This window comes from Triturus cristatus, chromosome 2_2 (genome assembly GCF_964204655.1).
Source record: "Triturus cristatus chromosome 2_2, aTriCri1.1, whole genome shotgun sequence".
NCBI classification, from domain to species: domain Eukaryota; kingdom Metazoa; phylum Chordata; class Amphibia; order Caudata; family Salamandridae; genus Triturus; species Triturus cristatus.
In genome coordinates this window covers 1013847871-1013863147 of record NC_140582.1, presented here as the reverse complement: position 1 = coordinate 1013863147, position 15277 = coordinate 1013847871, and the positions used below count along the sequence as shown (strand labels likewise).

At 43.5% G+C, this 15277-nt stretch overlaps 1 protein-coding gene across 7 annotated transcripts in view; it reads right to left on the bottom strand.

The window, feature by feature from the left end:
* Positions 1–15277, bottom strand: part of TBC1D14 (TBC1 domain family member 14) — a 767086-nt gene that overhangs the window by 21835 nt on the left and 729974 nt on the right. The window lies entirely within an intron of this gene.

Sequence of the window (15277 nt, the reverse complement as noted above, 5' to 3'; positions counted from 1 at the left end):
TGCAGCTCTGCTGACTAGTTTACCTCTTGCCTGGGGAAGACTAACTGGACCAGCAAATTCACCTTGAACCCAGGACTCTCACAGTGACTCAAAGGGCTGGTCTGCTGGCCTCTGAGCATCAGGGACATAAAAGGCTACCCAACAGCTCCTGGACTCATCTTCAGTGAATTCCTGACCCCGAAGCGGTGCCTCATGTCCTGGACCCTTGGTGTGGCTCGTGAGATCAAGCGTTTGGGCTTTTCTTGAGTGCGAGCGTCTACCAGACCATTTCTTCGTTCAGCAGCAGACAGTCCACTGGGGACCGACAATTTCAACACCAGCCCACACATCGGTGACGCCCGGCGGGCTCTTCGCACCACGCCAACTACCGCTCACAAAACTCTCCTTGCTCCCCGCGACCCTCTTCAACGCAAAGGGAACGCTTGGTACAAAACTTCAAAAGATAAAGCGTTAGCATGGCTAACGTGGGACAGTATCCAGTGCATGTTTCATCACAGTTGGCCTGAACTTTTGATTTTGACCCAGTCCAGCGTGACCAGATAGCAGCGGTTGTTGCTTTATGCTTTTAGGTGCTATAATGCACCTTATTCTTAAAAATTCATACCTCTGGTTCTACCTATTGGATTTATTTATTTATAAAGTTTTATACAGCGCAAACATGATCCAGAAGCATATCAGAGCGCTTTACACTTTGGGGGAGAGGATGGTAATAGTAGCGGTACAATCCTCAAAGGGAGTACCAACCTGGACAAATCACATATGCACATCAAACAAGAAGTTACAATCGAAAGGGACAGTAAGGGTAAGAAAAAGAAAACTGGAACCTAGTGAACTGGGAGGGGAGCAAGTGAACAGTAAAGCAGAACAACACCAAACGTGGTATTTAGGGTGTATGTCCAAGCATTAGAGCAGAGGATCCGAGACCCTTTTAAGGTAGGAACTTGTTCATGAGGAATCTTTTTACTTCCAATTTGAAGGTAACCTTGGAGGAGATTCTGCGTATTTCCGGAGGGAGAGAGTTCCAGATCTTTGTCGCAGAGCCGGAGAAGGATCGGTGGCATGTTCTCTTTTTGCGAAAGATCTGAGGTTTCAGGAGGAGAGATTTAGCACTCCGAGAAGGTCTGCCCCCTCCTGATAATACTAGCTATTGCGCTAGATAACTGGGAGTTTTGAAGTGGAGGGCTTTGTGAGATAGACAGGCAATCTTTAGCTGAATTCTAGCTTCATTGGGCAGCCAATTTAGGGATTTTAAGACGAGGGAGATGTGCTCGTTTCTTTTAGTCTCCGTGACCAATCTGGCCGCCACATTAAGTGAAGCCCTTAGTGGGGCCAAGGTATATTTGGGGAGGCCACAGAGTGTAGCACTGCCATAGTCTAGCCTTGGCAAAACAAGTGCTTGGACCACTTGCTTGAAGTCAGCTTGTGGGAGGAAAGGTTTGAGATTGCTGAGAATCCTCATAAGGCGATTCACTCCCTTACACACATTGCTGATATGAGATTTCATGTTCAGATGCTTGTCTAAGGTGAGTCCAAGAGATTTGGCTGAGTCAACAATGAGGGGGGAGCAGTTGAAGGCAGTGAGGTGGTTCATCCAGAGGTCTATCTTGGAGATGTGATTCGGGGGAGAAATGAGAAGGAATTCTGTTTTGGAGGTGTTAAGCAAGAGGTGGTTCTTAGTTAACCAGTTCTGAGTCTTTATTAGGGTAGAGTTTAGTGCTAGGAGGTTATTCGAGGATGAGATTTTCAAATAAAGTTGTGTATCATCTGCATACATATGGAAGAGAATGTCCGTGGAGTTTAGAGCATTAGCTAAAGGTTCCAAGAATAACTTGAAGAGTATAGGGGATAGGGCGGACCCTTGGGGGACCTCCATGGATACTAGTGATGGCTGAGAGAGAGAGTGGTTCGCCTTAACTCTTTGGGATCTGTGGTGGAGGAAGGACGAGAACCATTGCAGCACCGAACCGGAAAGGGCCATCCTGTGCTTCAGAATGGATAGGAGGTTGTCGTGATTAACAGTGTCAAACGCTGAGGAAAGATCCAGGAGGATAAGGAGGCAGGATTCATTTTGGTCGAGCATTTTTAAAATGTCATCCATAACGTACGTGAGAGCCGATTCTGTGCTGTGCCCACTCCAGAAGCCAGATTGGTGATGATCCAAGAGATGGAAATTCTCAATGTGGGTACAGAGTTGAGCTTGGACGCATTTTTCTAGGAGTTTGGCAAGGGTGGGGATGGTAGAGTTAGGACGGAAGTTGTTAAGGTCCGTACTATTAGCTGTAGGCTTTTTCAGGATAGGTGTTACCTGAGCAGCTTTTAGACAATCCGGTATCGTACCTTGTGCGAGAGACACACTGACAATCTTTGTCCATATGGGGGTGAGGAACTCCTTCAGTTCTTTGAAGATGGGCGGTGGTAACGGGTCGCTTGTTGGTGTCTTTTTCGCTGAGGGGAGTGAAGGTGTCCCAAGAGGCATTGTTCTTTGTGCTCAGGCCGGTCGGTTCGAACTTTTCTGCTAAGGACGAAGGGAGCGCCGATCCCCCGGCTAGCAAGAGCGCTTTCCTGGAGTCAAGGTCAATATTGATGAGTCTGGATTTCTCAGTAAAGAAGGCGGCCAGATCCTAGCAAGAGGGTGGGTTGACCTCGGAGACAGAACGGTTTGGTGTTGCCACCGATTGTTGTTTCACCAACTCAAAAAGTTTCTTGGGGGGGATTAGCTGCTTGATTAAGTTGGGATCTGAAGTAGTCGGCCTTAGCAATCTTGATTTGTTTGTTATAGGAGCTCCTAATCGTTCTAAAGATTGTTAATTGGTCCAAGGATGAATTCAATTTCCATGAGCGTTCAACTGCCCTGAGGTGGCGGCGCTCTGTGTTTAAGTTGTCATTAAACCATGGTTTGGAAACTTTAGTTGAGGCTTTTTTTGTTGGAGTGGGGCAATGGAATCCATGATGCTAGAAATAGTAGAGTTGTAGAAGTTGGTGAATGCATGTACCTCGGTCAGAGAGGGCAGATATACAGTGGGTTGCTAGATCAACTGTATTGATATTTCTGAGGTCCCTTTTCCAAATCTTCGATTTCGCTGGTTGAGCCTTCCTCAGAGAAACTTCCAAGTTGATAAAAAAGAAGATGGTGTGATGATCGGACCAATCGCACGGGGAAATGGTGTCCAGTGTGATGGTGTGACCTTTGGAGATGAGGTCCAGAATTTCTCCTTTATTATGGGTTGGCTGGTCACAGTGTTGGGTCAGTGCATGATCATTTAAGAATGATTTGAGGCATGTAACAGCTTGGTCATTGAGGTTGGACCAGTGCAATTTGAAATCGCCAAGGAAGATTTGGGCCATAGCGGAATCAACATTGCCAGAGATGATTTCCATTAATTGTTCAATGAAGGGGAGGTTGTCCCCAGGTGGGTGGTAAAATGTGTGTAGTTTGCAAACCGGAAGGTTGTGACTAAAGATATTCGCATGAGGTTGGTCTTGTTTTATTTATCAAATCAAGCCATTTTTCTAACCTGGTGTGGGATCCTTGTGTGTGCTGTTTTCACTGTTAAACTGTTTGAAGTGTTGCACAAGTACTTTACATATTGACTCTAAGTTAAGCCTGACTGCTCTGTGCCAAGCTACCAGGTGGTGAGCACAGGTTAATTTGGGGTTTACTTGTACATTAGCCTGACTAGGATTGTGGTTGTGGACTATTTGACAAAAGCTCATACCTCAGTCAACCAGTAACCTAATTTTTAACAATGACATACACACAAAATCTAAAAGTCAGTGTGAGTAATATTTCCACACAGAGGGAACATTTAGAGTCATGGAGTTACAATTGTGTGGTTATTAGAAGATGAAGAACAAGAATAAGTAAAGGCAATAGGTGTTAGGACTAAGTAAACAACCAATCGTTACATAAAAATAAATGATAAAAAATAAGTGTTATGGTAGACTAGAGTTCTCCCTATACTTTGATAAGAAAAAAGTTTTAAAAGTTCCCAAAAATCACTTTGAAGCTGTTTGCATTAAGAAATTGACTTATGGGGGAAAGCATGAGGAAATGTAGGGAGAATTTGAAACGGAACTTGCATTTAAAGAAAGTGTAGACAAAAGAGTAGTGTGTGTGTTGAGGGACAGGCAATGCTATAAAGTGCCATCTAGATTATGCATGTATTTTATCAACCAGATAGGGGAGAAGAGGACAAAGGGTTAAAGTGGATAAACAACTATCCACAAGTATTCAAAGAAATTTGTTAAATTAAAAGTATTTAAATCTATAAAATACTTTTGAAGGAAGTCGGTAAACTGATGGTACATAAGGTTCACAAAGTACCCTGAAGCCTAATGGATGAATAGATGGCAGAGTTGAAGAAATGGTGCATTTTCAACATCTTTGAAGATAGAGAGTTCATTGTGGTTGGTGCCTGTGTTTTTGTTGTTTAAATCTTTTTATTAACCCCTTCAGCGCAGCGCGGATTACCGCGCTGTGCTGAAGGTTCCGTGCGCGGGCGGGGCCATGACGGAGCGGTTCCGTCATGCGCACAGCGCAACCGACGCGCATGACGGAACCGCTCCGTCACTCGCATCGAAGGGGTTAACAACATTTGTGCACATTTTAAAAAGATACGATCAGAGCAGTGCTCATACAGCAGAAAGGAAGAAATAGAAAAGTGATGGCCAACAGCATAATGTGCAGTGCCTAATAGCAAAAGAAAAAAAAAACACAGGCGAGTAGTTCACGGCTATCACATAAAATCATGGGTTAATATTCCAAGACAGGGCCGATCAGTGCTGATGAGGCTCACCAGTGGGTGACATGTAAATGGACCAAATATAGTGCAGTCCGAACTCAACTGGGGGCATAGGGTACAACAAAATGAGGACAACATAAGCAAAGGAAGGGAAATTGGAGTCGCTTATACCTGCTGCCGCATCTAGTGTAGCCGGGGAGGCCAGAACTGCCAGGGTCCAGACGCGATGGAGTTCTGAAACAGGAGAGCTAAAGCAATCTGGAGGGCAGCACTACTCTACGCCTCTATCAGTGAGGAATGGAGCCCGAGTGCCGGCCCAGATAAAGCATTCGAGTCCCCCACGTTAGTGACCACCTCCTGAAACTTGGAAACCATTGTGTCCCACTGAGGTGCTAGGGGAAATTTACGGATGCCGAGTAGGTCCTGCCTACGTAGTGCCGCACCCACCGCTTTAACCCAATTAAGCAGGGATCGGCACCAGGCAAGTGGGTGAGGCGATAGAGGGGACTTCCAGCGCCTAGTGATCAATCGCTTGCCCACTATTAGACCCAGGTCTAGAAATCGTATGGCAGCTCTATATTTTTTGTTTCTACTAAAAAGGTGTAACACATGAGCTTCCCAGCCAGGGGGATTGGTTCGGGAGGTGCAAGTAGTCAAGGTGATCGTCACGTTGTTCCAGTAGTCAGTTAAGTCCGGACAGTGCCAGAGCATATAGAGTATGTCAGCATCTGGCATTATTCCTACCGTTTGGAAAGAAGCATATGTACGACCTATCCTGAAAAAACCTACAGCTGACCACCAGGTTCTAAGTAACTACCGACCAATATTTTGGTTACCCCTGCTGGGCAAGCAACTAGAAACCTTCATAAATAGGCAGTTAAGCTCATATATCGAGTCCAATAAAATCTTAGAGCCCTCACAATCTGGATTTCGCCCAGGTTTTAGCACCCAGACCGCTATTCTGGCACTAACGGACTCTGTGAGGCAGGCAATGGATGCCGGAGGATCAGTGTTACTGATCCTCCTAGATCTCTCCGCGGCATTTGATACTATCTCTCATTTACTGCTTGCGGAGAGACTATACTCCAGTGGCATTTGAGGCACAACCTTAAAATGGCTGGAAAACTGATAATGTTAGAATCTTACCCTTTTCAGAAATTTTGTCTGGACAAGGGCGTACCTCAGGGCTCTGGTCTAAGTCCCACATTATTTAATGTTTACATGGCCCCTCTGGCAAAAATTGTTGAACCGTTTGGGTTCGAGATAATCTCCTATGCTGACGATACACAGCTGATGTTCCCAATCGGTTCCAACCTAGAAGATGCAAAAACCCGATTCTCGGCAGGTATGCTCGCCATCTCTAATTGGATGACGGAGAACTGCCTCCAGCTGAATCCTAGCAAAACCGAGGTTATGCTTATGGGTAAAGCCTCAACCATCTGGACTGATGACTGGTGGCCTTGTCAGCTGGCAACGGCTCCCATTCCTACTCAATCCGTGAAAAATCTTGGATTAAAATTGGACCAGACACTAACTATGAAGGATCATATTGCGACCACTATTAGTTCCTGTTATTACAGCCTATGTCTTTTACGCAAGATACTTCCTTATCTGCCTATTAAACACCGTAGAACCTTGGTCCAGGCTAGGGTGATGAGTCGCCTTGACCAGGGGAATGCGCTGCTGGCTGAAGTAGGTGAGACGTTGCTTGCTAAACTGCAGGTGATTCAAAACACCACGGCAAGGATGATTTTAAATAGCCCTCCAGGCTCTTCCTCAGCCCCCTTGCTGAGAGAGCTCCACTGGTTACCAGTAAAGAAGCAATCCTTTTTTAAGATATGTTGCCTCACATTTAATGCCTTAAACGTAAAGGTCCTCATCATCTACAAAAGAAATTTACAAAGCAGGTCTCGAGCCGTAACCTCAGATCAAACTCGTTAGCTCTTCTAAAGGTCCCCCGAATACATTTAAGCCGCACTGGCGGTAGAGCCTTCTCATACCTTGCCCCTCGGTACTGGAATCAGCTCCCCATGGCCCTGCGAAAATGCACTTCTTACATTGCTTTTAGGAAACAACTAAAAACCTTTCTATTTTAATATATTCATCAAATGTTACCGGTTTCTTCCTCTTGTTCACTAGGTAAGCGCCGAGATGCCCCCGGGTGAGTTGTGCGCTATATAATATGCTAAAGAATAAAGAAAGAAAGAATCTAACTGCCGACAGCGGGGGCAAGCCGCATCTGCGCAGAGGAAATACCTGTTAATTGAAATACCTGTTAATTTGGGCTTGAGTAAGGTAAGCCCGATGTAGCACGAAGAATTGAATTTGTTTGAACCGTTGATTACGCGGAATGTATGTCGGGCTACCACTCTCTATTTGTAAATTCCCTCCCCAAGGCCCCCTCCCAGTGATGCCTAAGCCGAGTGAGGTCCACCTCTGTGTGATGCCGGAGGGAGGATGCGAACCAGCGCGAGGTGTCCCCCGTCCCCATCACATGAAGGTATTGTATGGTGTGGTGCAGTGGGGGTTCCTGGGTGAGGGTACCCCATTTGGATGATAACGATGCTACAATAGTTCTAAGTAGTAAAAACTGCCCAGGGCGTAGGTTCCCCTCCGTTATGAGTGCCTAATATGGGATGAGAGTGCCGTCCTGGAAAATATCTCCCACATCCTGTATTCCCTCTGAGGCCCAGTGTTGTGACTCAGTCACCGTCGTGTAAGTGTCCCCTCGTGGAGTTCCCAGCAATAGGATAGGGGATGCATAAGGAATGGTGGTTCTAGTGAGAAAAAGGCACCTAGAGAAGCACCTGTACGCAACATTGAGTAGAAATGTATCGGGGGGTCAGGTGCCTGTGTTTTTTGGTACACAAGATGGACACATTGTTAAAACTGTGCGTTAACTTGAGTGACCTAATTCAAAACAATTGGGTGACAGCATAACTTTTTTAATTAAATCAGATGTTTCACAGATCACTCTAAATAAGCAGTGGGAGTTGGGGAAAAGGATAGATCCACTACGGAAGTTGGGGGTCACAGTTCAGCTGAAGTTTCCCGCCGCTCTTAGAGTGATGCATAATAATAAGATGTACAACTTCAGGTACCACAAAGAGGTCGATGATTTTATTAAAAGGATTACTTTTAGTAGCAGTATTTAGATCTGAAGACAAAGGATAAAAAAAGCAGAATTTGCCATTCTCTTTACTCTTGTCCTCCTCTTAATTTTTTCAATCATAGAGGAAGTATTTGGGCCCTAATTTTCTTGATATTAATGTGCACTTCGTAAGTAGCGCTCCCTAAGGAAGTAGGCTATGAAGAAGACAGAGCAGGTTATCCAGGGGTGGGGGTAGTAGCAAGGTCACTGGGTGAGGAGCATTGGGGGAAAATGAAAAAAATAACCTCAGGCGCTTCAGGCTCCTCAAACACCCTGTTATCTGTTAGACATCTTACCCAGGGGAACATTTTCGTTCTAAAGGAGGGTGGGGGGCGGTTAGAGATATGGCTGCCCACATAAAAATGCTATCCTGGGGCATAAATGGTTTGCGGGTGGAAGACAGACGAGGAAGATTTCTGCAATGCTAAAAATATAAACCTCAGCCCATATTATTTTGCAGGACATCCACTTAACAGAGAGAATGCTTAGATGTGTTTAAACCAAGAAAATGGATAAAGCAATTGGTTTGTACAGGTCACAATACTAACAAGAGGGGAGTGGCCAAAGAGAGATGTTGTGGATAAAGCAGGGAGATGTATCATCACAAAGTTAGCAGGGTGTGACCAGAATAATACTCTGATGGCTATTCTGGTACAAATAGGGATGATGTAGGACTTTTTAGGGGATTGTTAGCAAATCTGCTAAATTTGTCAGACCCCATTATACTGACTGCAACTTCAATGTTGCCCTGTATAGTCCTCTAGATAGATGCAAGTGGCCTGTGCACACGTAATTTAGGTCTGCAGAGCGAGTGCTGCGAGTCTAGAGTACAGATAAACAGATACACAACAATCATAGTAATCCAATATTGCGTTTGTTCTTTGTTTAATGCAGATCAGATGCCCAGCCAACACGTGTTTCGTCAGGGTATTGGACCCATGACTTCTTCAGACTATTGGACAGATTGGCTGAGTGGAGATCTATCTCTCTGCCGGTTGTACTTCCGTCCCGGTTTTCATTGTAGGTCAAAGGATTTCCTCAGTGTACTCGCTGCTCTCAAGTAGCACGTACAAGTGTACTCATTGGTGGTACTTACCACCCCACGTATTGATGTCCATCCTTTGGAGATACTCACCCACTGCAGCCGGGACAGAAGTACAACAAAATGTGAGAATGCGTGGGGTTCTGAGTGGAACAATCGGCGCGTGTTTTGTGGGAAGGGATGTTGAGTGCGTTCTTTGTATTGCTTAGTGTCACGGGTAGGAATGTCTTTTGTTCGAAAACTGTCTTGTTTTAACAACTATCGCCTAATTAATGAGCATTGTGTTTTTTTAATAAGTATTCTCATTTTTGGATGCTTTATAGGGGTTATTTGAATGCCTTTTTTTATTATTTTTACTTTTTGTGAACTTTATACATCACTGTTTCGGGGACCCCTTATTTGCATTTGTTCACGTCGGTGCATGTGTAATAGATGCCAAGATCTGGTAGCATAGAAGACGGAACGTTTTAATCAAATGTGTTGGCACTTATGATGTATGTGCATATTTGCGTAATATATGCTGTGCGTATTTGGTGTAAAATATTGACTGTGAAGGGGCTATGAATGAGACATGTAACTTTCCGTATATCTCCTGGAAGTGACAGCTTTGTGCTTATATTGTCTGGAAATACTGCCTTTTAAAGTTACAAGTACATTTTAACTTTTGCGTTATGAGAACCCTGGACCGAGTTCCGGCGTGCACTGGATACAGTCCGGAGCACTAGTTGGAATTATTTGAGAGGCTTTATGTTTAATCCCATGGTTGCAGCATAACATGTGTCATGCTTGGGGGATAACATGTGACATTTTTTGTATTTGGGAATCTGAATGATCATTTTTGGTGATGGAATAGGTAATGTTAGAGGATTGGAAATGTAATTTTTAACTACTTGGTGAGGGAATGGCTGCATCTTGTTTGGTGATCCTAAGGCTTGAGGGTGGGAAAGGCTGATTTCGGGAGGTGTAATAAGTCACAATTTATGTTAACATGACCATGTTCGGGAACTGGATGTATAAAAATGGAATAGGCAGAATGTGCGTTTCGCGTTTGGAGATACATCATTACAGGCAGGTGGGTACCTGGTAGCGCCCCTGCAGAAACTTTCCATACAACTGTAGAAGAACCACAGAATATGGTGTACCGCTGGCAGATTTTCAAAACACATACATAAAAGGCAGTCATTTACAATGCCAATAGCTCAAACTCTCGCAAATGCGAGACCTATTGCATTGCAAAGGCTTGTTAGTGGTAGTAGTTAAGTGACACACACTACAATTACCACATGGGTGATGGCCTGTTGGTAGTGTACTAATCACCTGTTGGTTGTTGTCATTTTTGAATTGAGGTTTTGGGCGGGTGTGTACCAGGATGTCCCTGAGGTTTTTCCCTTGCCTATGTGAAAACATAGGCTTTGGGATATTCCATTTGCCACTGTTGAGGATACGCCAATGTTTATTGACTATCTTGGTAACCCTGTCTGATGCGATGTTAAAGGTTGTGATACATATGGCTCTCTTGTCTCTTTGTCTTCCTTCTCATATGTTTCAAGGAGGGCATCTCTATGATTGTTTGCTGCCCTTTCTTTGCTTTGTTGATTATGGTCATTGGATATTTTCTCTTTTGGAGTTTTTGGGATAGGTCCTTGGCCTGAGCTTTGTAATCCCTCATTTCTGAACAGTTCCTCCTGAGCCTGAGGAACTGTCCAAAGGGAAGGTTCTCTTTCAGGTGTCTCGGGTGAAAGCTGTCGTATAGAAAACAGTTCTTAGCAGTTGGTTTAAATTGTGTTGTTGTCTTGAGTACCCCTTCTGCAGCATACATGTTTAGGTCTAAGAGAACCAGTCCTGGTCTGCTCATGGTGTGATTGAATTTCAGGTATGGGTCCTGCCGATTTAGCTACTAAATGAAGTCATTGGCTTCAGATTCATTGCCATTCCAAATTAGGAGGACTTCGATGTACCTTTTCCATTCAAGAATTTTTGGGCGGTGTGGGTTGTTATCGGACAAGATTTTGTGTTCTTCCAAGTGGTGAACATATAGTCCCGCCACACTTGGAGCAAAGGTGCTGCCCCTGATGGTCCCGTGCTGCTGTTGGAACAGAAGTTCCTCAAATCGAAAGTAATTTTCCATCAAAGCCCACTTGCAGCATTCAAGGACTAGGTGTTTTGCTGTATTATGGTAGGTCCAATCCGCCCCATAGATGCTCCACCATACCAACTAGGAGCGAGAATAAAATATTAGCTCACGAGCTAGGAATTTTTAACATCACTTTCACCACTCCACGAATACTGCACTACACATTTCTTCACAAAAAAGTGCTCCTACGTAGTTCCGCAAGTCGCAGCACGCCCCAAGCAGCAGCTGTTTGGGATGGTCCCAATGATACAGTATGTGACCTAGGGGCAATCCTGGGTGAGTGAGGGGACTCAAGAAAATAATTTCCTTTTCTTTGGACAGGGGTCTTGTTTTTTCGCGCATTCAGAGGAATCCCCATTCCCTTGGTTAGGTTTTTTGGATCTGACATTTACAGATTTGTTGTGAACTACATGTACATTGGAGGGTGAACCTAACCAGTACCTCCATCTCCCCCCTTTTTTCATTGGCTAGAAAAAGCTGAAAACATTCATATGTTTGAGGAATGCATGGAATCCAACATTTCTGGGATATCGGGAGTAAGGCTCTAATTGACATTCTTGACTTAAAGTTCAGGTAAGCCTATCTCTTGTTATTTTTGGTAGCCAGGATAAGCAGGCCAAAATGAATAAAAACGGAGTGAAAATGCGATTCTATATGATCCTCTTGGCCCGAAGGGAGATATGTAGGAAATGGCTAGGTAATCCTCCACCAACGTACGTTGAGTGGCCAAGATCATTGAATATAATTTTTAAATGGATACTGCAGACCTGAAAGGTAGAAGGCATACATTCTGAGCATCACTGGCAAGGTGGTTAGAACGAGAGGGGTAATTGGCACAAAATTCCACAAAAGGTGGAAGTTCTAGATCTGTCCTATGATTACACCTACCCGCTTCTCTTGCCCTTCGTTACCTGGTGGATAGCGATAGTATAAAGAAGAAAAAGCAAACTATGCCATTGGTGCGCTGGCTCCTCTAAGATAAGGGTGAAAACAGAGTAAGATCTTAGAACTGTAACCTTAGGTGAAGGAGGACAACCCCTTCGCCAAAATAAACATTTGGTGAATAACCAGCCACTTCCGAACATAAAAGGAATGTTGGTCACATTAAAGGATATTATAGTGTGTTTACCTCAATAGATGTTTGAGCAGCATATCAATCAAAGCTGACTCACCAATCTTGGCATTTCACCTAATTTCTAACCAATGAGGATGTTTATTGCTATAAGCGTATACCATTTGGTTGGGCATCAGCATCCACAGTGTTTCAAAGAGATATCGTTACTCTATTAAAAGACTTATTCTGTGTGGAATCCTTCCACGATGATATCTTGGTATGGCGCACAGAAAGAGAACATACTGAGAGATTAAAGGTTGTACAAGACACTTTAAAGGAAAGTGGAATGATGCTGAAAAAGGAAAAATCTAAGTTTGCTGAAGATCGCATTGATTATCTGGGATATCAAGTATCTAGTAAATGTGTATCATCCAAGAAAGGTTTGTTGAGAGCAACTGAGGCAGCACCAAGCACAACTTATAAGAAACAACTGAGGTCCTTCCTTGAGCTAGCAAATGTATTATTAAGATAACTCTGCGAGATCTTAGGCAAATGGATACTAGATGTGTGAAGTGCAAATATGAGAGTGCTTTTAATGAAATCAGGAAGGAGATTTCTTTCTGACAAGAACACTTTTTATTGTTTTGTTCTTATTTTAGCAAAAATACAAAGAATGTACACCCTTTACTGGTCATCGCAGGGAACCCTTAACAAAGAACCATATACATTTCTACGCCCAGCTGTTACCTTCCACCTCTTCTTAAACACAATCCCCATCCGGTACATTTTAGGACCACCATTTTCCCCCACACCTTGACATGTTATTGGGGCGCCCGAGGGCTATACAAGTCAATTAATTGATTTTGATAGTGCAGCTAATCACCCGGACGAATACCAGTTTTGTTTTTAGCAAAGTTGAAGTCTACATAGTGAAGGGGTGGTCTGCAGTAAAGCGCATGGAAGGTGAACTTAAAGTGTATGGCCAGATTGCCAATGACCTGACATTGGTGAAATGTGTGGTAAAACAGAGTATGTTAAAATGTCCGGAGGGGAGATTTGCGGAGAATCTCAATACCAAGAATGTAACAGGGTTTATGGAGCATGTCGTCAAGAAGGAAGGAAGCACAAATGAATTTGTGCCAGACAATGGTTCCCAACAGTGTCAGCAGAAATGGAGTACTATCTCAAAACAATTTGTATTGAGTACATTAACCCCTTCGCCGCGGCAGGAATTCTGCCGCGGCGCTGGGGGGGTTTTGGGGCAGGTGCGGTGGCGCTGTGCTCGTGACGGAACCACTCCGTCATGAGCCACGGTTGAGCTGTGCTCATGACGGAGTGGTTCCGTCACGTGTCCGCCCACTGCGCTAATCGCCCGCACAGGCGGGGAATTAGCGCTGCGTGGGCGGAGCGGCCGCCAACTGCCACAGCATGACGGAACCACTCCGTCATGAGCACAGCGCAACCGTGGCTCATGACGGAGTGGTTCCGTCATGAGCGGGGAAGGGGTTAAGACTGTCTTACACCAAAGAAGGAATAATGGCTGGGTGGAATGCCAGAATTGAGTCCAAGACCAGTTGCAGTTATCCTTGGGAAAATGCATTGAAGTGAAGAGACGGTGAAAAATGTGTTATGGGCTAGGAGAACCACCATCCATACTAATACCAGAGTGCCACTAAACAGAGATAGAACAGTTCGTGCCCAAAACCAGGAGTACATTTGGTTGCCAAAGACTGGGGACAGAAAAGGCTGGGAATAATGATGATTTTGAGTGCAGTGCTGTGGGTCATCAAGGTAGTGAGTGTGTCAAAAGGGAACCTCAAAGAAAGAGTAATCAAAAATCTGTTATGTCTTCTCCTAAAGTGGGACAGAGACTGAAGTATTTGAAGGATTATATTAATGAGAGGGGCTATGGTAGTTCTCATTCTAGTGTTCGCTTATCCATCAGTATGTATGTTAATGTTTCTTTAAACACTCCGCTACATCTCCAATGTTCAACTTTGTTTTTAACACTACTAGGTGATGTTGTCCATCTGCCCATTTCTATTTCACCTTTTTTCGATTTTTCTAAAATGACAGAAGCGAGAGAATTTTAAAAGCACATAGTTTTTTTTAAACAACAATCTTATAAACTATTATCTTCCATCACAAAAATATAGAAAAGTGGGCAGGACATGCCCATAGACAGACGTTTTTAGTTATTAAAAAGAATTTTACTCAATGATACTGCATAAGAGCAGAGGTACTCCATGACATTAATATTAAACAAGGCCCTTTCAAGGATACACATTTGTAGGTGGCCTTTTCCTTCAAGCACTTGCATTTTTATTTTTAAGTACTTTCTGTTCCAATTTTGCAAGTAGGTGCAGGGGACACAAGTTGGGATTATTTCAAAGACAGAACATAAGAGTACCCTAATTATGATGATATTTCAACATACAATTGGACGATGGGTACCAATAGCAATATTAAGAGAGACGATCATTCAAGATTGTAAGAGAACTCAGAAGAAAGAAAATATTACTCTTAAACTTAATACAAATGTAATCTTTCAAATGTTATATGACCAGACAGAATACATGGTTTCCTAAAACCTGAAACATTGCAAAAGGAGACGAAATCTGGTAATTCCTACAAAAGTAGCAAAAGCAAATTGGTTTAAAAGCTTTCTCCACTTAGGTCTTGCATTAGGTTGTCGGCTGAAGGGTGATGGGTTTAGGCCCCTCTACTTTCTGTCATTTATTAAAAGAATAAAAGATTTGTTTTTAAGATTTTGTTTACATCCACAATAACATTTTACATTAACTTTGCAATTTCTGCATCAGATGCCACGTTTGTACCCATAAATATGTTATGGGGTTAATCTAAGAGAAACAGTAGGTTGTGAATTACTAGGTCTTAGAAGTGTGCGCTATTAAGTATAATATTAAACCGAAGGCAAACTAGCTTTAAACAAATGGCTTTCTTGTATGCTTGAGAAGCACAAGTTAGGTTTTCATATTTTATGTAAGTAGAAGGATCAATAAAATGACATGCTTATAAGCAATAAACAGATTCAAATAAAAACTTGTAGCTTAAGTAGACTGAAAAATATTTCAAGCAATATCACTGATTTACTGATACATTTCCTAAGTTGGCATTAGTGTTGGTGTTTCTT